The sequence below is a fragment of the Ambystoma mexicanum genome, chromosome 4q, assembly GCF_040938575.1.
Source record: "Ambystoma mexicanum isolate Mex_15411 chromosome 4q, UKY_AmexF1_1, whole genome shotgun sequence".
Taxonomy (NCBI): Eukaryota; Metazoa; Chordata; class Amphibia; order Caudata; family Ambystomatidae; genus Ambystoma; species Ambystoma mexicanum.
This window is the reverse complement of record NC_090928.1, coordinates 1,221,844,753-1,221,870,089: the sequence shown is the minus strand read 5'-3', so window position 1 is coordinate 1,221,870,089 and position 25,337 is coordinate 1,221,844,753. Positions and strand designations below refer to the sequence as shown.

General features: G+C 46.2%; 1 long non-coding RNA gene across 2 annotated transcripts in view; it reads left to right on the top strand.

The window, feature by feature from the left end:
* Window positions 1-24,743, top strand: part of LOC138467168 (uncharacterized) — a 94,084-nt gene extending 69,341 nt beyond the window's left edge. The window contains exons 2-5 of one of the 2 annotated variants that reach the window (XR_011268091.1): window positions 4,751-4,815; window positions 23,194-23,286; window positions 23,402-23,498; window positions 23,632-24,743. This is a non-coding gene — a long non-coding RNA (uncharacterized lncRNA). Of the gene's footprint in view, window positions 1-4,750; window positions 4,816-22,989; window positions 23,079-23,193; window positions 23,287-23,401; window positions 23,499-23,631 lie in introns of those variants that run through there. The other variant, XR_011268090.1, reaches the window with a different exon arrangement.
* Window positions 24,744-25,337: the final 594 nt, after the last annotated feature.

The window sequence follows — 25,337 nt, the reverse complement described above, 5'->3', positions numbered from 1 at the left end:
CAGAGTGAGGGGATGGTCCTAGGTCACGATTTGATTTTGATGGTACCTCACTCTGTTGATATTCTATTGAATAAAACTCAAACACAACACCTTACTTCTGCCCGGTTGACCAGGTATGAATTAGTTCTATTTGCTCCTCATATCCAAATTAAAAGGTGTTGTGTTCTCAATCCGGCTGAACTTTTGCCTCTCCCGCAAACTACTGCTTGCGGCGATGACGGATCACATGACTGCCTGTATGCCACCGAGCAAGAAACGAAGGGCAGAATAGACCTCTCAGATACTCCTTTGGAGAATGCGGAAGGGGAGCTGTTTTGTGATGGCTCCTGCTTTAAACTTCCGAATGGCACATCTACAGCTGCTTATGCAGTTACTACTTTGAACAAGATCGTAGAAACTAAAAGGATTCCGCATAACTCTGCGCAGGCCGCAGAGATTATAGCGTTGACTCGTGCTTGTGAGCTCTCCCAAGGGCATAGAGTTAATATTTATACGGATAGTCAGTATGCCTTTGGGGTGGCTCACAACTTCGGAAAACTGTGGTCGGAAAGAGGGTTTCTGACCTCACATGGGACCAAGATTCAGCATGGCCCCTTAATAGTACAACTACTCTCAGCACTCTCACTCCCTGAACAACTAGCAATCATGAAATGTGCAGCACATCGGAAGGTCATAGACGATGTGGGCAAGGGAAATGCTTTTGCAGATTTGATAGCTAGACAAACAGCCACAGACCTTAGCACAGACATGTATACCTCGAGGGAAGTGAGAGATGGTTGTATAATAGATGAAGGCATTGGGTCTGTGCGAGATATTCAGACTGATGCCTCTGTTGAAGAATCTAGGAAATGGGCTGAAGGCATGGGGAAATTGGATGACGAAGGATGTTGGGTGGACGCATCTGACGGGAAATGCTTGCTTCCTGATTCTTATGTATTAGCAATGGTCACAATGGCACATGGTCCAACACATGTGTGTGCCCAGCAAATTGCAAAGATATTACAGCAGGTTTGGGTGAATGACAAAATTTTGGAAACTGCAAAAAGATATGTTCAGAATTGTATGATTTGCCTGCAGCACAATGTGGGTAAAGGGACAGTGACTCCAAGGGGAAGTTTCAGGCCCCCCTCTGTCCCCTTTGAAACCATTCACCTTGATTTTATTGAAATGGAGCGATGTAATAACTTGAAGTATGTTCTTGTTATCATTTGTGCTTTTAGCAAATGGGTCGAGGCTTTCCCCGTCAAAGATGCTACCGCCATGACCACCGCAAAGATCTTGGTGAAAGAATATTTTCCTCGATTTGGGCTCCCGAGGATAATCTGGTCGGATAACGGCCCGCATTTCATCGCAGCTGTAATATTGCAAATATGTGTTGCTTTAGGGATTGAGAAACGTTTTCATTCAGCTAGGCACCCTCAAAGTGCGGGGTTGGTAGAAAGACACAACTGTATTTTGAAAAACAAACTTGCAAAAACATGTGCTGAGACTAAATTAAAATGGCCAGATGCTTTTCCTATTGTATTGTTAGCTATGCGCACCACACCCCAGACTAGAACTGGGCTTTCTCCATTCGAGGTAGTAATGGGAAGGCCTGCTAATATTTGGGGCCTCCCTAAACCTAAAGCCCTGAGGGATGTGGAGAATGTATTGCTTGTAGATTATTGTAATCAATTGACTAAAAACCTGTATTTCATCTACCACCAGGTGAAGGCCGCCTTACCTGTACGGTTTACGGGCCCAGGACACGATATATTGCCCGGCAGCTGGATCCTGGTAAAGGCCTACGAAAGGTCTTCCTGTCTCGCGCCTCGCTGGCGGGGACCCTACCAGGTTTTATTGGTCACCAGGACGGCAGTGCGGGTGGCAGGAAAGAAGAACTGGATACATGCAACTCACATCAAGAAGATCCCTCACCCGACGCCACACGTTACAGAAGAAACAGAACCCCTTGCTGATGCTACACTCTCTGATCTCGGAGTAGCAAGCAGCGTTGTGAGTGCGTCGGAGAAGTTCTCTGAGCCTGAGGAGCTCGGGGAGCCGTCCATTTTGTCTCCGCACTCCCTTGATCACTCACTTCCGGAAAACCTTGTTTCGAGTTCTGCGACTTCCGTCGCCACCGACGTGACGCTCCCCTCAGGGAGCGACAATTCTTTGCTTTTGGATTCAACAAACTTGGGTACCATCAGGTACAACCTTCGACCACGAAAATAAAATCGCTGCACGAGTATCGTGCATCTGGAAGAAAAAGGAGTGATTGGAATACTATTGTCTTTCCCTTTTTTGGAACACAGAAAAGGAGGGTTCTGTTGGCTAGGGTTGGGAAGGACTAAGAAGTCGCGCGGCCGAAGTGCCGCCAGCAACGAACATTGGGGCCGTCGATCGGGATAACCATGATGCCTGCCGCCTTCACCGCTGCTCCTCGTATTGAACTATTAGATAAGGAGGTGACCAGTTTGAACAATGGACAATGTGCCTGGGCCCTGAAAACGTACTGTTGTGTTCTTGTTTTGATTATTGTTAGTTTTGCAACTGCTGCCGTGGGACTCTGGTACTTCGAAGAAATTTATCCTTTGAAGCCTCTGTTACCGACCGAAATTGTACCAACTGTTTTGACTCCCTCTGTACACCTTCACACTCTGTCCCCTAGGGACTCTCGGCATAGACAGAAATATCATAATAACACTCTGATGATAGTGATGAATGCTACGCATGCTATTTTTAATAAGAGTAATTGTTGGATTTGCACGCATTTGCCACAACATGGGAACAAGGGACTGGGATGGTATATACACCCCTTACCTCTAACAACTTCCTGCTATGCCTCTCTTAGAGCACTCTTCTTTGGCCGATGGAATGATAGCATCTCAGGGAACTTCGATGGCACTAATTTGAATGAATTTGAGAGACGTGAATTGACTCCCCTGGGATGCTCGCTTTTCGCAAATAGGAGTAGACCTAATATCGCTTCTATTAGGCCGTCTGATAAACTTTCCTTTCCTTTCCAAAATCTAGTTTCTTTCAAGATGGCTCCGATAGGCAATAAGGATGCCATGCCTCCTTCTTATTCTGTAAATCATAATCCTGATTCTGTCCCTTTCTGTGTACAAAGAAATGGCACTAGGCCAATGGGAGATTTTGAGCCTTGTATGAATATTGTAAATTTGACTGGGGAAAATAGGCCTTTGTATGTAGGGGGACCCGTTTATTTTGTTTGTGGTAGTTTAGCTTTTCCCTGGTTGCCCAAAGATTGGCAGGGAACTTGTTATTTAGGGATATTGTTACCAGGTGTATTTATATCCAGTACCTTAGAGGTATCCAAGGCTCGCCCGCGACGAGATAGTGATGAAGATACCCCCGGACAAGTGTTCGGGGATATAGCCAAATCAGTAGTCCCCTTCTGGGGACAAATAGCAAATTCAGAGAACATTAGGGGATTAGCGAGGGTATTGGAGAAAACGATCAACCGGACCACGGACATACTCTACAATATGACCTTAGAGCAAAAGGCGATAAGATTGGTAGCACTGCAAAATCGAATGGCATTAGATGTCATTTTAGCCGAACGAGGTGGAGTATGTAAATTAGTGGGGTCCGCTTGTTGCGTTTTCGTACCAGATTCTTCACCAACAATATTTAAAGCAATTCAGAATTTACACACTCTTAGTTCTGAAGTCCATATCCCTGTAGGAGACTGGAGCCTTAGTACTTGGTTTTGGGACTCTCTACGATCTTGGGGGTGGAAGGTGCTTTCTGTCATTTTAGGTATTTTAGGGACTCTGTTATTTCTTTGCTGTTGTTTTCAATGCCTCCCGAGTATATGCGGAATGATGGGGGAATGTTGTGCCCAGGTAATGAGCGCAATAGGGCGTAAGATATACACTCCGAAGACAGCATCTAAAGAGTTCATGTTGCAAGAAGTTCTTACGAACGACCTTATGGCTATTGATATTTCAGACAATGATGCGGAACCTATGAATGATAATGCCTTCAAGTATTTTCAAAAGTATTAGAAAACTATGTTTTAGCACTTGGCATAGGCCAAAAGGAGGGTCTGTGGAAATCGATATAATATTGTGACCCCAATCGCATTGTTTAAATGTATGTTGGCCTACGCCAAGCTGTCTAAAGAATATTGTGAACATAGGTTCCGCGGCAAGGTCTTGACCTTAATGTATTGTGTAAAGCTGCCATCTTGGATCTAGCCGCCATTTTAGGTATTCTTGCAGTGTGGAAGTCACCCCGAATCACAAAATGGAGGCCGAATGACATTGCGAGTAAGACTTCGGCCATGGTGACCTCCGCACACGTGAATGAATAATATGTCCGCAGGCTACGTGTTAGGGTCATGAACTAAGACCCTGTCCTCTGTTCAACCTTTGTGTAAATATGTAACTGTATCAGCGGAACTGATCTAATGTATGTAAATTGTGTGTTCGACCTGGCTACGAACCCTAGCCATGGTTCTAAGAATGGTTAACTCGCAAGAGGGCTGGCCGATGTGGTACAAACTGTATAAAAACCCGAGCATCCAGATATTCGGTCTCTCCCACTTTCGATGCGAAACCTTATCGTTGGAGGTTCGTGTGTGAGTCAGAGAGCCGAATAGCTATTCGCATGTCAATTGACTTTGATAACTTGGTAACTTTGTAACTTCGAAATAAAGCGCTTTATATGGTCCTTTGTAACCTGTGTTGGTGTGTTTCCATTTGGGCTTCCCAGCCTCATGTCAATTTCTCTGTTTCCACAGAGTGGCGGGGAAGACTAAGGTCAAGAGCCGGGAGGATGGCAGTACTGGGGAAGAAGAGAGCGAAGGTGAGTACATGCAAAATAGGAGGTAAACTACAACTTCCATTAATACACAAAGGGGCAGGAAGGCCTCATTATGTCCCATGGGCCCAAATGGACAAAGCAAACTTGCTCAAAACATTACCCCTGCTGTCAGGAGGGGCGAGTAAATGGATATATGCATTTGAGAAAAATACTGCAGGGATTCCCCTAGTTATAGGAGACATGAAGAGTTTACTGGTGTCTGCGGTGGGTGATCAAGCTAACTGGGTGTTGGTGAAAGCGGGGTTCCCCGGGGTAACACTAGACTGTGACTGCCATGATGGGGCATCGTTCAACATGGTAAGGGCCAGGGCATGGGATGCATTGAGGGAGACGTTCCCAGACACACCTGACCTGCAATCAGTAATGCAATGTACAATGGGGGAGGAGGAAGATGCAATGATTTGCATTCTTCGAGTGCAAGAGATGTGGTGAGCGGAGACAGGCACAGCTTGGGATCAATCCACTTCATTGTTTTATTTCATAATCAAAAAAGAGCTCCCGAAGGAGGTGCAGCAGGCCTTAGATAAAATAGCTGGGACAGAAGACAAGGGGTGGCCCGAAATACAGAACATCTTAATACACCATTGTAAAAGGATCAAAGAAAGAGAGAAGGAGATAGCTCAGAGAAGGTTGGCAGACGAAGCAAAGTTAATACAGACAAAACTAGTGAAGGTTGCAACTGCAGTAGCAGCCCTCCCCAAGATAGAGGAACGGAAGGAGAGGTGGCACCACCAGCTAAACAGGCAAGCATGGCAGCAAATTGGGCAGCAAATGGACAGGAATAATGGAATGGTGAGTAGCAATATAGAGGGCCTCAATGGCAGGGGATAAGTGCCCGTGGAGGAAGAGGTGGGTACAGGAGATCAAAAGGGGGTGGGTATGGATATGGAGGACAAGGACCTAGAGGAGGGGGACAGGGATTATGCTGGAATTGTGTGAGATGGGGACATTTTGCGAGAGAGTGTCGAATTTGCCCAATGGTCCCCTATCAAAATAAACAGCAATACGGTCACCCCCATCCTGGTAGCTCATATGGCTTACCTATGGGCAGAAGTAGGAGAGAAGAGCAACCTGACCCAATGTACACACACGAACAAAGATCACACTCAGAAAATGTACAGTAACATTTGCAATATCAGGAAAATATGCCCTTGATGCGCGGAAACCCTTTCACAACAACAGCAAATGGCGCACCAGCACCTTACAGGGGGACAGCAATGGTGGGGAACAATGTTTTCAGTAACGGTGAGAACACAGGATACTTAGCATAGGACAGCCCACAGAAAGCACTTGCGTGTCCAGTACTGTCAACAACCCTCAATACAGCAGAGAAACCACTGGTGGGGGTGGAGATAGGAAACAAACAATTCACCTTTATGGTAGACTCTGGAGCGGAAAAATCATGCCTGTAGGAAGGCTGGTTCCGCTGTCGAATCATAAAATGGAGATGCTGGGATTTTCTGGGGCGGTGGTCGAGGTTCCATACACAGAAGAATTTGATGTAATGGTGGAGGGAAAAACAGTGCAAGTACCCCTATTGTACTATGAAGACTCGCCCATAATCTGACTAGGGAGGGACCTTCTCAGCAAGCTCAACATGACCATCTCATTCATAGAAAGGGGGATAGTGTGTTCAACTCCCGGGATATGCACCATGCACGCTATGTTAGTGATACATACACAAGCCACAGCACAGTAGGTGCGTGGGGTACCAGTGAACCCAGACATGTTCATCCAAGGTTAATGGTTTTGGCACGTGTCGTGCCTGAATTAAAACGCCAAGAGTGGCGAGTACCCTCTGAGTTTGTGTTTCATCCGGTAGCACCCCCAGAGATAGTAGCGGGCTCAGTGGTGTCTATAGCCATACACGGGGTGCAAGTGTCGTCACAACGGATAACAGTTATTGACCTAGACATGCATGGATGTGAATGGAGAACAGTATTGTGAATAAATGCCAACACAGCATTACGAGACCTTTCAGATGAAGAACTTTTCACTGATAATGACACTGATGGGGAAATAATAATGGAAATAGCAATTCCCTGTGAAATAAGGATACAGCACAGACAAGCGCCGCTCGTTCTCATGGCCGTCGTCAGTGCACCACCAGCATTCTTTAATGAAGATATGCGACAGGTACCATCAGAGTTATGGACAACTGGCCCTCACGATGTAGGGCTGTTACAAGAAGTAACGCCTGTCAAAATAAAACTCAAACCCGGGGCAGTGTTGCCCCGAGTGAAACAATACCCCCTGTCATGAGAGGCAGAAGAAGGAATAAAAGAGACAATATACCCACTACTGCAGCAGGGAATAATAGAACCCTCAAATTCTCCCTGTAACACTTGTATTTGACCCATTAAGATGGCAAAGGGAGGGCCATGGAGGATGATACAGGATTTATGCCCCCTCAATGATGTCATACAAAAAGAGTTCACCCTCGCCCCGAATCCAGCGTCGATTTTATGCAACATCCCAAAAAGAGCAACATGTTTCACAGTAGTGGATTTGAAAAATAAATTTTTCTCAGTACCACTGGACCCTGAATCACAATATTTAACAGCATTTACCCTAGGTGGGAAAAGGTATGAGCACAGCAGACTGCCCCAGGGATATTGTGAGAGCCCCAGTATTCTTAACAGAATATTACATGAAGATCTTGGAAATATTGATACAAAGAGTACAATCATTCAGTACGTAGACGATCTGTTGATCTGCAGAGAAAACGAGGGAGAGTGCAGGAAGGACTCAGTAACATTACTGACATTACTAGCATACAAAGGCTGCAAGGTAGACAAACAGAAACTGCAGTACTGTTCGGCAGAAGTACTATATCTGGTACAATATCAAACGATGGCAAGCGAATAATACCTGACAGAGCAGCAGCCGTGAGGGCAGTAAATAACCCCAAAACGGTGAAAGAAATGCAGAAATATCTTGCCATGTGCAACTACTGCCGTGCATGGATATTAGATTATGCATCTTACATAAAACCCCTGTTGCATGCACTGAAAGAAGCACAAAGGGTGTCATGATGCCTACTCCCGGAGAACCAGTCCAGGACCAGCGTCCCCGGAAGCAGACATCATGTTCCTGGGGAAAAGGCCAACAACCCCTAGTAGGGGCCCTTTGGACACTGTCCTGGCGGCTTTGGTGCCAGGCTCATTTTGGACCTCAGTCCTGGGGCCATGGGCGCCAGGCTCATAAAGGGAGTGTTTATGTGAACTTACCTGATGCAGACCGTGCTGCCAGATCCAGACCTCTTTGAGGCCTGAAAGGGACTATTTTACCTGTGGGACTATTTTGCCACTCGGGCATGGCCGGTGAAGAATACGTACCTGGAACTACTTTGGGGGGCTATTTAAGCCACGCCCAGACAGCAGCTCACGCTTCGCGTTGTTCTGCACCTAGCAGCTGGACGCTCACCGTGTCTGCTCCTGCATCCTGACTCCAGCCACGCCCGCCTCCATCCTGGAACACCTGAAAGGAAAGAAGAGAAGGGAAAAGGTGAACAGAAGAACATTACCTGCTTCTACCCAGAGTCCAGAGTCATCACGCCGGCGATCCTAAGGGAAGACATTTATTTTAAAGACGCATCGCGTTGCTCGCTGCAGCGCCGCGTTCCACTCACCTGTTCACGAGGCATCTCCGTGCTCCTGAGCGACCATCTGCACGATCCGCCACATACCTGCGCCTAAGGGGGAAGAGACGAACAAAAGGTGAGCAAAAGGAACATATTGAGGAAAGCCAGATTTTCGCCATAAGACTTACCTGATTATTGTCAGGAGAATCTTTCCTCATCTCGAGTCGGCGCCACTTCTTCGGCAGTACCGTACCCCGGCCCCTATGGGGAAAAAAGACATACGCATTAGTGGGTGAATATAAGGACATTAAAGGAACCACCCATCATAAACTCACCTGAGTTTACCTTCGACGAATTGTTTCCTCTACGCGAAATCTTCACTCAGCACCTGTGATAAAAGGGATAAGAGAAGGACTACTGAATATAAAGGCAAAGAGAAAAGGAGGCCAACTCTTGAACTTTTACAACAGTATACTTACGGCACCTTGCCAGGAAAGTCAAGTAAGCTTGGATCCTCACCAATCCGAACACCAGGGAAGTAACTGGATATAATCGCACCCCTGCACCAGAAGCAGGATGGAGAGCTCGTCCTTTCAAACCTTAAGGTGAGAGTTAACGGGGAATTTCGGAGGTGGTCTGAGGAGAGTGAAAGAGGGAAGTGGGAGGCCGACGCGCTACTCCGCAGGTAGTTAATCCCCTTTCTCCATCTGCAGAAGGATTCTCCTGCGAGTCAGACAAGCGAGATTTGGGGGTCCTGTCCAGTCGGTCTTCCGAGTTCTGCGCATCAGATGAGAAGAGGCCGCAGCAGTCCAGACCTGGTCAGCGTCTCCGTGGGAGTCAGGTGACTACAATTTCCCACCCAGGTGCTATGGAGACTTCCGAGACTGATCAGTTGGCCCACCTATTGGGGGAATTACGGGCCGAAGTGCATTCCGCTCGTCAGGAGACTAACGCTCTCAGGAGAGAACTAATTGTATCTAAGGAACAAACTGATGACCTTGCCAGGCAGCTATTGCAAGGTCAGGCTGGACAAACTCCCCTACCAGGTTCAGGAGGTATTCCCGCCCCAGTGGTTTCAAGTAACCCAGTGCAAATTAATCTACCTGGAAATATGCCGTTGGCCCCACCTGAACGTTTTGCCGGGGACCCCAAAAGATTCGCCGTATTCATGAATCAATGCCGATTGCACTTCCTCTGCAGACCTGGGGCCTTTCCTAACGACCAAACCAAGGTAGCTTTTGTATTATCATATCTCAGCGGCTGTGCTGCCGATTGGTCAGTTCCACTGGTTACTCAAGATGACCCAATACTCGGGGATTTTCAAGGCTTTCAGACACGCATGGAAAGATTATTTGCTCGGCACTCTCAGGGACAGGCCCTGGACAACGAACTTCTGTCCCTACGACAGGGTAACCAGGATCTCTTAGCCTATATCGCAACCTTCAATAGGTTGGTTGTGGAGACTGGGTGGCCAGAGGATAAAAGAATCACGTTATTTCATCGAGGTCTACGTGGAGAACTTAAGGATGTCCTGGCCCAAGTTGTAAATCCGCCCCAAGACTGCATGGAATATATAGACTTAGTGGTCCAATTAGATCACAGGCTTCAAAACAGAAAGGCAGATCGGTCCAAGTTTGAGACACGGGTGTTGGTCAAGACTCACGTTAACCCCAAGGGTGCTGATGTTTCTGAACCTATGCAAATTGGAGGGGTTAAAGGACCTTTAACTCAAAAAGAACGTGAAAGAAGATGGCAGATGCGATTATGTCTTTATTTTGGGGCTTCTGGACACTTTTTACGAGATTGCCCAGTAAAACCGCCCAAGAAGGCGGTAGGAGCCGCGGATAAGAACCATATGCAACCTGATTCGAGAAACGACCACGCCCGACAAGCGTAGGGGTCCGCTTGCTGAGCCTGAAAACTAACTCTGAGACCTCGCACTTCATCATGCCAATGGTCCTCATAGATCCGGAACAGCCTGGGCGTTTGCATGCAATAAAGGCATACATCGATAGTGGGGCTATAGGAAACTATGTGGATCGTGAATTAGCTTCCAGGATCAACCTCCCTCTTCGTCCTAAAACCAGTAAAGAGGTCATCACCACAGTAGATGGAACCGAAATCGCCTCTGGGCCGGTAACACATTCCACTGCAGAGGTGACACTAATGGGTCAGGACGGGCATCGGGAGGCTGTTGTGTTTGACGTAATCAAGGCTCCACAGTTTCAGGTAATTCTAGGAATCCCTTGGTTAGAAACACATAATCCTCGAATTGACTGGCGAGCGAAGAGGATAACCTTTCCGGATTGTGCACAAACCTGTTATCCAGGAAATCCAAATATAGGCCTGGCTACAGTAACCCCTGCCACTTTGCAAATACCGCCGGAATACCAAGAATTTCAAGACATCTTCCAAAAGGAACAGGCCAACACGTTACCCCCTCACAGGTCGTACGATTGCCAAATCGATCTGATGCCCGGTGCACAACCCCCTTGTAGCAGGATTTATGCTCTTACTGAACCCGAGAATCTTCATTTGCGACAATATTTAGATCAGTACCTAGCCAATGGTTTCATTCGCCCGTCAAAGTCTCCAGCATCCTCGGCTTTGTTCTTCTTGCCAAAAAAAGAAGGCGACCTCAGAACTTGTATCGACTACCGCGCATTGAACCAGATAACTGTTAAAAACCGTTACCCTTTGCCTCTGATCCCTGAACTTCTTGACCAGGTGAAGGATGCCTGCATATACCCCAAGTTAGATCTCCGGGGGGCTTACCATCTGGTGCGAGTAAAGGAAGGCGACGAATGGAAAACTGCCTTCCGCACCAAATATGGACTATTTGAGTACCAGGTGATGCCTTTCGGATTGTGCAACGCACCTGCTGCCTTCCAAAACTTCATGAACGATGTCCTTCGGGAACTCATCGATGTTTGTGTTGTCGTATATATCGATGACATTCTTGTGTACTCCTCTTCGGAATCTGATCACAAAAAGCACGTCAGGGCAGTTCTTGAGAAATTGCGCCAACACAAACTATTTGCAAAACTTGAAAAGTGTGTTTTCCATACCACAGAAGTCGAGTTTCTTGATTTCATCCTGACACCTAAAGGAGTCCGAGTGGACTTGCGAAAAGTGGATGCCATCCTCAAATGGCCATTGCCTAGCTCTGTGAAAGGCGTTCAAAGCATGCTTGGGTTTGCCCATTTCTATCGCAGATTTATCCCGGAATTTTCACGTATTGTACAACCCATCACTGCACTCTTGAGGAAAAATAAACGCTTCGAATGGTCTGAGGAATCCGAACAGGCCTTTCAGGAATTAAAAGCTAAATTTACCTCCGCACCTGTATTGAAACACCCGCGTCCAGATCTCCCATACATAGTCGAAACCGACGCATCCAGCTTAGCCATGGGAGCTGTCCTGTCTCAAAGAGATCCCGAAACTAACCAACTGCACCCCGTAGCATTTTGGTCCAGAAAATTCTCGGCACCTGAGGTGAATTATGCAATCACCGACAAAGAGTTATTAGCCGTTAAGTCCGCTTCTAAGGCTTGGAAGCATTATCTTCTTGGCGCTAGACATACCATCACGGTGATCACTGACCACCGGAACTTACAATATTTGAAAACTGCCAAAGCTCAATCATCACGTCAGCTCCGATGGGCTTTGTTTTTTGCTGAATTCGATTTTGTAATTACCTACCGTCCTGGCAGCAAGAATGGCAAAGCGGACGCTCCTATCCCGAATAGGAATGGGAGAAACAGATACAAACTCTGAACCTGTACCGATAATTCCCGAACAAAGAATTCTGGGCATGACCTCTTTACAAACACTGGAAGACATTCAAGCTAGAGTTAAACAACTCCTGGACCCTACAGCCTTGCAGGATTGGATTCAAAAGGGGTCTTACTTTACTGTCAATGATGATCTACCTTACTTCCAAGGGCGCTTATTTCTACCACACAAAGAATTACAAGAACTGGTTATTTCTCGTTATCATGATACTCTAATGGAGGGGCACCCAGGTATTGCCAAGATGGAAGAAAAGGTTAAACGACAGTTCTGGTGGCCCTCTTGGCTAAGGGACATTAAATCCTTTGTGATGTCCTTGTCACGCTTACCGGGAGACCGGGGTTCGCTGCTTGCGCTCTTCCTCCCTGGCGCCTCTATTCGCACTTTCGCGCTTGGGGAGGCGCCGGGAGGAGAGTTCCGGGGACGGGGGCTGCAGCTCCTCGGCGTGTGCGTCGGAGACCGCGGTCACGGTTCCGCGCATGCGCCGTGGGGCGGTTGCCCAGGTTCGGAGCGGCTTGCTGCTCAAGCCTCGTTCTGGGTCCGCCGGTGCCTAGCAATGATCAGGCTTGCGCTCCGGGCCTCGCGGGCGCCGGCGGCCCATAAAGGGGGAGGCGCGGTCGGGAGCAGATCGCGTCTCAACGCGTTCTGTTCCGGATCGTGTCCTCGCTCTCCTTTGCTTCGCCCTGTGCGGCCCAGTCCTAGACTTCTGCCTCAGCTCTCCTTCCCCTCCTGCCTGCTGCCATTTTGGTTTTTCCCAGGACCAGTTCTGGTCCCTTTCCAGGTCTTCTCCCCAGGTCCTAGCTAGTTTTCCCTCTATTCCTGGTTCCTCTCCCTTGCCAGCCTTAGTTTACCTGCCTGCCTTCTCCTTCCTCTCCTCCCTGGCCAGACCCCTTCTCAGTGGTTCTCCAGTGACTCCCTTGGGACTGTTTCCACGCCTTGGTCTCTCATCACTACTGCCTCCAGTGTCAGCCACGGGAGTACTGCTCCCACACCTTGGACTCTCTTCTTCACGGCCTCTGGTACCAGCTAGAGAAGCACGAATTCCACGCCTTTGGCCCTTAATCACCACAGCCTCCAGTGTCAGCTATGGGAGTACTGCTCCCACACCTTTGGACTCTCATCACCACCACATCAGTGTGAGTTACGGGAGTAGGCTCCCACATCTTCGGACTCTCGTCACCACAGTATCTATTGCCAGCTACGGGAGTACGGCTCTCACTCTTTGGGACTCTCAACTTCTCTAACATCCAGTGCTAGCTTCTGGAGTCTTGCTCTCACATCTTTGAACTCCGGAGCCTCGCCTCATCAAGGATTATCTCCTTCAACTTCTCCGGTCTGTGCTTGCACAGCTCAGACATCACTGAAACCAGCTTGTGGCGTTGGGAGTCGGCCCATCTTCTACCCAGTATCCATTCTGGGTGGTGGAGAGGCTGGTTGCTTGTGTCACATGATCTTCTCGTCAGTCTGGCTGCCCCGTCGAGATCAACCAGGAATTCAGGTACGCAACTCTCCAGTGATTCTCATCTTAACAGTCCTGTGGTGTTTGTGCCCAAAATAAAGGTAAAAAAATAAGACCAGACGGCCTTCTTCAACCCTTAGACATTCCACCGGCGCCTTGGCACACCTTGTCACTGGAGTTTATTACGGACCTGTCTCCTTGTTATGGATATAACACTATTCTTGTTATTGTGGATTTATTTTCCAAAATGGCCCACTTCATTCCATTAAAAGGTTTACCTTCAGCTTCTGTCCTAGCCAAGGAATTCCCTGAAAATATCGTTCGTTTACATGGATTCCCGTCCATACTAGTCTCTGACCGGGGAAGCCAATTCATTTCCCATTTTTGGAGAAAGTGTTGTCAGCTGGCACAAATAGACGTAAGATTATCAATCAGCCACCACCCTCAGACCGATGGTCAAACAGAGAGGACTAACCAGACCCTTGAACAATATTTACGGTGTATGTTGCATCAATCTGAAAGTAATTGGAAGGATATTCTTTGGATTGCCGAATATGCATACAATAATTCGGTACATTCTGGAACTGGGCAAAGTCCTTTTTATACCTTATATGGGCATCACCGTCGAACCTCAGATCTTGACTCGCCTCAAAGCCTCGAAATGCCCGCAGTAGACCATCTGCATTCTACAATAACTCAAGCTTTCAAAGAAGCAACTACACATTTACAGCAAGCCAATTGAAAATACAAGAAGACTGCTGATCTCCATCGAAGTGAGGCACCTCTATACCAAATAGGAGACCAAGTATGGCTGGCTACCAGACACTTATCGCTCAAAGGACCTCGAACTTTTAACCCAAAATATTTGGGGCCTTACTCAATTACGGCCATAATCAACCCGGTGGCCGTCAAACTCGACCTACCAGCTAATATGCGGATTCACCCTGTTTTTCATGTATCACTTTTGAAACCAGTACAACCTGGAACCCGATTAATCAAGCCACCAGAACCTATCCAAATAAATGGAGAACCTGAATTCGAGGTGAAGAACATTTTAGATTCCAAGGTGTCAAAGTCAAAACATTTCTATCTAATAGATTGGAAAGGATACGGGCCTCAGGAAAGGTCTTGGGAACCTAGTGACCATGTACATGCACCTCGGTTAATAAAAAAATTCCACCGGAATTTCCCAAACAAACCAAAACCCCCGGAGAGAACAATCTTGGGAGGGGCCTTGGAGGGGAGTGCTGTCATGATGCCTACTCCCGGAGAACCAGTCCAGGACCAGCGTCCCCGGAAGCAGACATCATGTTCCCGGGGAAAAGGCCAACAACCCCTAGTAGGGGCCCTTTGGACACTGTCCTGGCGCCTTTGGCGCCAGGCTCATTTTGGACCTCAGTCCTGGCGCCATAGGCGCCAGGCTCATAAAAGGAGTGTTTATGTGAACTTACCTGATGCAGACCGTGCTGCCAGATCCAGACCTCTTTGAGGCCTGAAAGGGACTATTTTACCTGTGGGACTATTTTGCCACTCGGGCGTGGCCGGGGAAGAATACGTACCTGGAACTACTTTGGGGGGCTATTTAAGCCACGCCCAGACAGCGGCTCACGCTTCGCGTTGTTCTGCACCTAGCAGCTGGACGCTCACCGTGTCTGCTCCTGCATCCTGACTACAGCCACGCCCGCCTCCATCCTGGAACACCTGAAAGGAAAGAAGAAAAGGGAAAAGGTGAACAGAAGAACATTACCTGCTTCTACCCGGAGTCCGGAGTCATCACGCCGGCGATCCTAAGGGAAGACATTTATTTTAAAGATGCATCGCGTTGCTCGCTGCAGCGCCGCGTTCCACTCACCTATTCACGAGGCATCTCCGTGCTCCTTAGCGACCATCTGCACGATCCGCCGCATACCTGCGCCTAAGGGGGAAGAGAAGAACAAAAGGTGAGCAAAAGGAACATATTGAGGAAAGACAGATTTTCGCCATAAGACTTACCTGATTATTGTCAGGAGAATCTTTCCTCATCTCGGGTCGGCGCCGCTTCTTCGGCAGTACCGTACCCCGGCCCCAATGGGGAAAAAAGACACACGCATTAGTGGGTGAATATAAGGACATTAAAGGAACCACCCATCATAAACTCACCTGAGTTTACCTTCGACAAATTGTTTCCTCTACGCGAAATCTTCACTCAGCACCTGTGATAAAAGGGATAAGAGACGGACTACTGAATATAAAGGCAAAGAGAAAAGGAGGGCAACTCTTGAACTTTTACAACAGTATACTTACGGCACCTTGCCAGGAAAGTCAAGTAAGCTTGGATCCTCACCAATCCGAACACCAGTGAAGTAACTGGATATAATCGCACCCCTGCACCAGAAGCAGGATGGAGAGCTCGTCCTTTCAAACCTTAAGGTGAGAGTTAACAGGGAATTTTAGAGGTGGTCTGAGGAGAGTGAAAGAGGGAAGTGGGAGGCCGACGCGCTACTCCGCAGGTAGTTAATCCCCTTTCTCCATCTGCAGAAGGATTCTCCTGCGAGTCAGACAAGCGAGATTTGGGGGTCCTGTCCAGTCGGTCTTCCGAGTTCTGTGCATCACCTTAGAAGATGCCGCAGCAGTCCAGACCTGGTCAGCATCTCAGTGGGAGTCAGGTGAGCGTTACAAAGGGAGAATACTGATCTAAAATGGAGATACGAAATGCACACAGCCTTCAAAACATTGATGGAGTTGATCTCCACAGCACCCGTTCTAGCAACACCAGATTAAGAACACACATTTTATTTATTTTCACACTGCGATGGAACACTCGTGACCGCTGTGTTAACACAGAAAACTTCACTGGGCCACAAACCCCTAACATACTACAGTGGTACACTTGACACAGTAATGCAGGGGCACTTCAATTGCAACAAGCTCTCGCAGCAGCCGTATTCGCCATTGAGAAAAGTGCAACAATTGTGATGGGATGCTCTGTGACATTGTTTGTGGAACACTCATTGTTCGCCATACTAGAAAGATCAAAAAGCACACGACCCAGAGAGACACAGCCTACGAAATCATTTTTATCAAGTGCCAACATACACATAGTACAATGCAAAACAGTGAACCCAGCAACATTCTTCACAGAAGCATGCACAGTGGAAGATATGCAAAATCTTGATTATGCCTCATACACGGGGGAAGATGATGGTACACCCACAGCAAAAGAAGATGCTCTAACAGAGGGTGAAATATACTTTGTAGATGGGTCAGCATCTATCAATTGTGAAACAGGAGAAAAACATGTAGGGGCGCCAGTGGTGCAATTAGAAGAAGGGGGTATGAAGTGATTGTACAAAAGAGATTTCCTGCTCACTTCTCGGCACAAGCGGCCGAATTAATACCATTGATTGAGGCCCTGCATACAGCCAAGGGGAGTGCGGTAACGATATACACTGACTCGGCGTACATGACAACCACCGTGCATGGGGGACTAGCACGATGGGGGAGGATAGGATTTAGGAGAGCAGATGGGTCCCCTATACAACACGATGAATTACTTATGGAATTGATTGAAGCATTAAAAAACTACTGTGGTAGCGTTAGTGGAATGCCAGGTCCACACAAATAAGATTGACGTCATCTCATTAGGTAATGCGGAAGCGGAAGCCGCCACGAGAGAAGCATCCTGTTTCACAAAGGAAGTAACAGGTGAGTTTGTATTACAAAAGCATGTGGAGGAAGTGCAGGGGGAAGGATACAACTCTATGCAGTTTCACAAATAATAGAATTGCAGCAGGATACACCACCAGAGGAAAAGGAGCTATGCAGAAAGAGAGGATGTAGCCAGTCCTCCACTGACCTCCTTTGGCATCAAAACAATACAGGTAAACTAGTAATGCCAGCCAAATTACTAGAAATAGCATTCCAGCAACTTCATTTTCCAGCCCACAAAGCAAAGCAGCACATTTCCGCAAAGATACAGGAAAACTGGTTTGTGCCAGGGTTGCAAGAGCTGATATCGAAAATGATAGTAGAATGGCCCACTTGGCAAAGATACAATTCAGGAATGACATTAAGAACACTAAGAGGAACATTACCCCGGCCCATTTGTCCATTCCGTGAACTGCATACCGATTATGCAGACATGGGGGAGAGGTGCAATGGAGCACGATACTTGATAGTGGTGGTCTGCCCCTTTTCGAGGTGGGTGAAAGCAGGTCCCTGCACACACCCAGACGCAAAATGCGCAGCAACATTCTTAGTGAGGGAGGTGTTTCCCCGCTGGGCGATATGCGATATAATACGCTCCGACAACGGAACTCATTTTATCAATGACCTATTCAAAGCAGTGACAACAATGTTGGGTATCACACACAAATTGTGCACCATTTATCACCCCCAATCAAATGGCGTCATGGAAAAAATAACAGCCTTTTAAAAAGCATACTGTCCAAATTGTGCCACACACGGAAGAAAAATTGGGTTTACTGCTTGCCGTTGGCGCTGTTTGAATTAAGAAACCAGCCTAGCAAATACCACCATTTGTCCCCACACAATAAATAGTGATAGACACACGCATACAGTGCCCTCCCCTTTCCCAAGACAGCCTGATGCATACAGAAGTGCAATAGACTTAGGTGAAGAATTTCAGGACTATTTGAAAAAACTGACGAGAGCGGCACACATTATCACAAAACATAGCGCCCCCTTCACACAAGAAAATACAAGTTATTTGGTCTGTGATCTTTATTTCTAATTACACTAGCACAAATGATACTTCAAGGTGCTAGAGCACATTTTCACACCAAGGTTTTTCGCTATCTAACTAGTTGGAGGGCAAATTCCCCTATATGATGGCTGCAAATCTGGGCCTTTGTTGTTATCAACATTCAAGGTGCCACTGTTTGTAAACAAGCACGGGTGTTGCTAGCTCTGGAAAAGATCTGGAGCTACGCTAGTGTCAGGACTGTTGGGACTCGGGGCTAGGTAGCCTTTTGGTTGTAGCCCCTGAGCTTCTATCCGGGGCTACAACCAAAAGACCCAGGGCTATAGCCCCCTCAGCCCCACCCCCCAGCAATGCCTCTGCAAACAAGATGGAACGGTGACAAAAGAGTTAAACAAAAATGGTTAAAGAGTGAAATCCTGCAGGACTCCTCAGAAATAGAGGACGGTATCCTTCCAGGTAAGCCAAAATAACATCTTGACTCCCATCTAATTGTGATGATTCAGAAGCGACCAATGCTTGGCGGTGTTGAATGCAGCTTGTAGGTCTATCATGATCAAGGTTGCCCCGACGACCCCCAGCTATACCTCTTGGTCACCCAAGACACCTACCAGGTCTGATTCGTTCCCCACAACAGGGACACACTCCTGCCTAAAAGTAGTGAGGAATATTCATGTTCTCTACACATCTTTGATGCTACTTCTCCCTCCAGTAATTTACTCATAAAAGGAAGTTGGAAAATAGGCCTAATGGTCAAGGCAGGATTTTTTCAAGAAATGCAGCACCAGTTTTGCGAGCAGTATGTACTGTCTGTGCTGTTATTGGGCCGGATCTTCCCGGATGTGGTATCCGGCAAAACATTTCTCCCCTGCTCTCGGATCCGGCTCCCTCAATCTTGGGAAAACCATTTCAGAATTTCAGAATGCTGCTTTTTAGAATGCTGTGGCGCCGCCGCAGGGATTTCAACTGTGGTCCTTAGGTTCAAAGGCGAGATACTTCCCCACAAGAGCGCTTGTAGGTCTGAGTAGGAGCACTGTCAAATCCCTTGTCAATATTGCAGTTTAGGGGAAATATTTATGTCTATTTTTTGCGTTTAAAAGGTGTGCACATTTTATACTTTTCTGACATTTTATGAAATTGGGCTATTTTCCTGGTGGCCTTGATTAATCTTCTGAGGGGCTGTGAGGCGAATGTTTATGAGGAGTGACTAAAATACCTGCATTATGCCAATCCCCCACCCCACCTGCTAGGTGGGATCCCCTAGTAAAAAAGTTAATTTACACCCCTGGGTACTGGGCCACTCACAGTATATGATATGATATTTATAACACGCTTAATACCCAGAGGTATTTAATCGCGGACCCGGGGATTGAACCTGTGTTGCCCCGTGTCGCCTTGCTTCCAAGCCGAGCATGTTGCCGCTGAGCTATCCAGTAGAAGAGTTTCCCCTGGCACGCATCAGTGGGGGGGGGAGGTGGGGGGGGGGGAAGGGGGGGCGGGAGTGGGACTGGGGGGGATGCTTTCTTTCTGAGACCAAATGGAGCAGAACACTGGAGGAAACCCTTCTGTGTTGCTTATAGGTGGTAGTTGCTGTAAAGTGGTAGTATGGATTTATAATTCACATGCAGGCATTTCATCATGCAATCTCTTCCTTGCATTACAGCAATATGCTACTGGTGCAATCCCAGAAGGCAGAAGGCTAGATTGGGGGATATTTATTTATTTCTACATTTATAAAGCTCGCTAAACCTGTGGGCAACAAGGCACTGTTACAGAGAAAGTTGCAGGAGTGCTAAAGCGGTAAAATACTCAAATCAAATACAATTCTAAATGCTTATTTCGATGAATTAACTAATATTTGCAATACATATTTTTTGACAAGTCTACTACTCTGTTCATACCATATTAACATTTCATCCCATTAATAAGTAGAGTGACTGCGCCCTAATTTTGAACTATGGTATTTGCTGGCAAGGAGAAGCTTTAAAGAACACATAGGCTGCACTGGTTGGTGGTAAACAACCACCTGTTTTTGGTAAAATTACAAATAACAACAATAGCACACATTTAAGGGACACACAGTACACACAATTATAACTGTTCATCTTGAGTTACCAGACCTCATAGACCTGCTTTATTAGTCATATCTTATTCTTGCGTAGTAAGTGTTATTGTAATGTGTTTTTAAGCGCTTCTTTTTAAATCTACTTTTTAGTTATAGCCAGAGTTTTTAGAGATTCTCACTATGTTTAGCATAACTTTTGGTGGTCTTTAATCGGGGCCTCATCACGAGTTGTGTGGTATCGCGGCTGGGATAGCTCCCAACTTTATTTATGTTAGCGCCCACCTGTCTGCTGGTATTACCGTCGGATCGCGGGTTGAGTGCTAACTGTTACTACCCATTCCAGAACTTTTCTGTGCAATTACCGTGCTGTAATACCCCCAGTGGTAATTGCACAGAAAATTGCCATTTTTCTGCCATGTTTACCCCCAGCTCTGTGCTGGGAGTAAACACGCCAGAGTCTAGATTGTGCAGACCCTTATATGCAGCGTTAACACCGTTACCGCTGCTTTTAAGGGCTACAGCGCAACTCGTGATCAGGCCCGTAGTTCTTATTTTATACTTGTATGCTTGAAGTAGTGGAAAAGATGCCGTCTGCAAGTGCCTTTTGGCATAAAATGCCATGCAACTCAAGCTAAAAAGTCGTACTATAATTAATTTTGACCAAAGGTCCTGAAGAAGCACGCACTGTGTGTTAATATTTGTAACACAAGCAGTACGAAACATGTGTAGGTCCCAAATACCTTCCAAAAGTAAATACACACATTTTTGCTTTTGAAAAAAGGGTTTGTGTTCAAATACATCTGTGTTTGTATGGGATTTGGGCACTGTGAGTCTCGTTAATGTGTGTTTTGTGATCATTTTAACATTCTTACATACCAGTCGAATTCTTAGACTCTCTTTGGCAAGTGACTTGGAGAACCATTTGTGTGTTGTTAGACAGACATAGTCTGCATTTTGGTGGACTCATTTTGGTTGACCTGAATACAACCATTTCTTGTTTAGTTATGGTGGGGTCCTAGTTCCCCTCCTTCCTCCATCACATCTGTCACATGATTGAAACCACCACCTTTCCACTCCCTTGCCCCCGTACACACACATGTTTATATGTTTGTGTATTTGGTCCATTGAACCAAATGTATAGTTTGTCAAACTAGGGCAAACCATGCAGGTTGCATGCCTTCATAAGACTCTGCTGGTGGTTTGACTCTCTAGTCATCTCTATGGGGAACTATTGGCACAGAACCTCCAGTTTGTGGCTTAACAGGAGGGGACATTTTCTTCTTTTAACCTTTATTCACTGAGATGTTTAACATATATCAGACATCATTAATTTATTATAACAAAAATGAATTCAATAAGCACAACAAGTATATCAGATATGCATCAACAAGTAGAAGACACGAACACCAGTTTGCAAGTCCATTTTAATTTGCGCCATATGTCAAAACATCTGTCTCCTTCAAAAGAGAAATCATGAATTTGACCCAGATGTATCGAGCTTTAGTAGCCGGACGGCAAATTCTCGTTAAGTTTTCCCCAACAAGTAACATTATGTCATGTCACCAAACAAGGTCCACATGTTGGGGTCAGATATTTATAGAACGACCGGTTTACTTTGAGTGATCAGAGCAGTCGGGTCCGCAAACCAGTCGTCGGACTTGTGAAACTGGTCAAATGCAGTAGACTTAGAAGCCAACAAGTAAATCTGACGCAAATCCAGAATGCGGTCCTTCGGGGGCAGAGGTTTGGCTGTGAGGACAAGCAGTGACATTGCAATAGGATCGGCGTGCCTTGAGCCACGTCATGTACCTCGTTGTGCGCGTGAACCATCCCTACATAAGCCTCTGCTGGTGATCCGATTCTACCTAGTCTCCAGAGTAGAGTATAAGAAGCACTTGCTCCAGTGGTGTCACTACAACAGAGTGCTACCACTTCCACACTGGAAACTTCCATCAAGATAAAACCCATAGCGCTCAACTCACACGCTTTTGGTGGGTGTCACCTGCCTTGTAAAGGGCTGACTCACCCGCCACGCCTCCTGCACTCCCATTCATTCCAATGGGCGTCTCACCCGCCAAAAACAAAATCAGATAATTTCACCCCCCTTTGCGACACAAATGGTTGAGAGCTACGAAAACCTGCCCGATTCCCATTGTAGTCAATTTCCCCAGTTGTTCTGGGAAAGAGAAACAGCCTGTGTACAGCTTGCACGGTGTCTTTAAACAAACTAACTAACGTCATACAAGTAAAAGAAAAGAGCCACGCTCTCGCCAAAATCAACAATGTCATTATTTATAATCATAGCCATCGCTGGAGTGCGAATATTCCTTTAGATTGCTTCCATTTTAGTGACAGGAATACCGCTGTAGCCAACTGCATTTGACCTTTTTGAAACAGCAGAGACATACTCGAGTGACGTACTAGGAAATTACCTCAGCTGACGGAACTACTAGAAAAAATGATGCATAATGCAGGCGAACTCCGGAGCAGACGCACACATGACTCTGCAACGTCCTTCTACGTGACGCGATGACGTCATGGTTGCTTGTGAATCTGTCACTACACATACTGTAAATACCAGGGCAGTCTGTCTCTGCCTCTAGAGCAAACATGATCCTTGCACGCTTCTTCCTCAAACTGGCCCTTAGTAAGTATACCAAGCCCCCCCTTTTTCTCCTGACTATACAAAGAGAGATCGCTTTGTTTGATGTAGAGACGGTGTATCTCCAAATAGCCTGATTCTAGTTTTCTTATTTTTACAGATTTGGTCTTCATTCAACGAGGGATTCGTTGCCTCTAAACATTCAGATTGCTTTGACATTATATTTGCTATGCGGCACCCCTCAAAATGAAAGGTATGCCACCTACTTAGTTACTCTCTTGATTTATTCTCTTGACCGTCTCACTGTTTGAATTAAGATGCAGGGAATGACCCTTGGCTTGTATTCTTTATGTGGGTTGTTTCTGCAGAAGATGGCCCCTTTAAAAACAAACTGAATAAGACTGTACACCAGCTGCTGAGAATCCTACCTACTGTAGACCGTTTCTTGGATTTGAAAAAGATTTGGTGAGTTTTAGAATCGTGTCCTATCCGTGGGTGCACCTGTTTGTATTCGGTTTTATTAATCTCTAATAGGTATTTTCATGTTTATTTATCATTTCTTATTTTCATTTGTTCACCCGGAAATCTTGTCCTGAAGAAGGCGGCCAATTTATTCACAATAAAAGGCAGCTACTCTGCATCGACGCGGTACTACTCGCAGAATTAATTTTGCAATTTTCATTTACGCGGTCTCTTCCACCTTTGGAATTATGTGCATACAATGTAGTTTGCAGTGCAATTTGTCCTAGCACTTTGTTTTGTAACACTGTCGGTGTGCAAGCCTTTGTCGAATTATTTAAAAACTGTGAAAATGTATGCACTGTGATAATTGAGACTTATGCTGAAATACAGAATGCTTGACTGAATCAAGACACTTATAGTACACCTAACAATCTCAGCTTGTTGAATGAGATGCCAATATGTGTTGATTTACATTTATATAAAGAAATTGCTAAATAAATATTGAATTAACTACTGGTAGGAAAACCCTTTATGTGTACTAGTTATTCTCCCCAGTTCCTACCAACATAAGGGATTTCCCTTCTGTATCTTAGAGGTTGGAAGGCGTAATTGATTTTGTTTAGTCTATATTTATGGAGAATTTCGAGAAGCTATAAAGTGTAATTTTTGGCAAGAACCTGCCAATACGACCTGTCGACGTTATCAGTATCAGCACCCCAGCAACATTTCTGTGGCGCTAAAAACGTTTTTTGAATACACTTGACTTTTTAGTGCACATATTCTCATCATGAAAAATGAAGCCAATGCTAAAATGGCTGATATGGAATATAGAAAAGGTATCCCAAAAAATACTCTGTTTTCTATTTCTATGGAGACCCCAGAGAGAAGAGAAGATGAGTGACAGGCACTCTTTCAAGTACGTTTTTAGTTTGGGCTATTACGTAGTAAATTGCACCACCCATAAGCTGAAACTATTGCCTTGAAGTACAGATAGGGAGACATGGCATATGAGAAGGGACACAATGCTTGTAGGTGTTGTTGGATATTTACCCACCCCTTGACTGTCCATGGTACTGCTAATTCCTAGGCACCCAGTTCCTTCCCCTACTCTCCCAAAACACATCCTCATGGGAACTCTTTGGATTTGCTTGAGCCTTATCATCAAACTTTGCACTCCAAGTGCCTTCCAGTGTTTCTTCAAAGCAAACTCCTGAGAGTTAATGACTTTATTGGATGTGTAAATGTGCTACTGGTGTAATAAAAATGTCTGAATCAGGTCTGGCTTCAGTCACCCTATTCAAAACACTATTCGTGTCCTTCACTGAAATCCTGATTTAAAAAAGTATTGGCGAAGCCAACAGTTTTGGAATGTGCACAAGTATAAACACTACATCATTTTGCAGCTGCTACCATCAGTAGCCAGTTAATACCACTACAGCAGGGCAAGTTCCTTCCCAGGCCTGCACAAAAGCCCACATGTTTGGCATTGCCAATGCTTGTTTTTCTGGCGGGGTAACAAAAAAATGGAGTTGGTGAGATCAGGCATCATGGAAAAAGAAAGAAACCAGGGCAGCAGGGGCAACCATGATAATGCCTGGAACGCGGGCTTGACACAAGTTATTCCTTGTGATCTGAACAAAGACTTTGATCTGCCACACGGAACGCCACCATTACCTAACAGGGAGCTGGGATTAAACAACCCAGCACGAGAGATTTTATATGAGACCGCGCAGCAGTGGGTGATGATTAGCCTATCTCACAACGAGGAGTGGCTATCAAGCAATATTTGAGTACATGTTCCAGGAGTCATAGGATTGTGAAGATATACAGAATTTCTATATG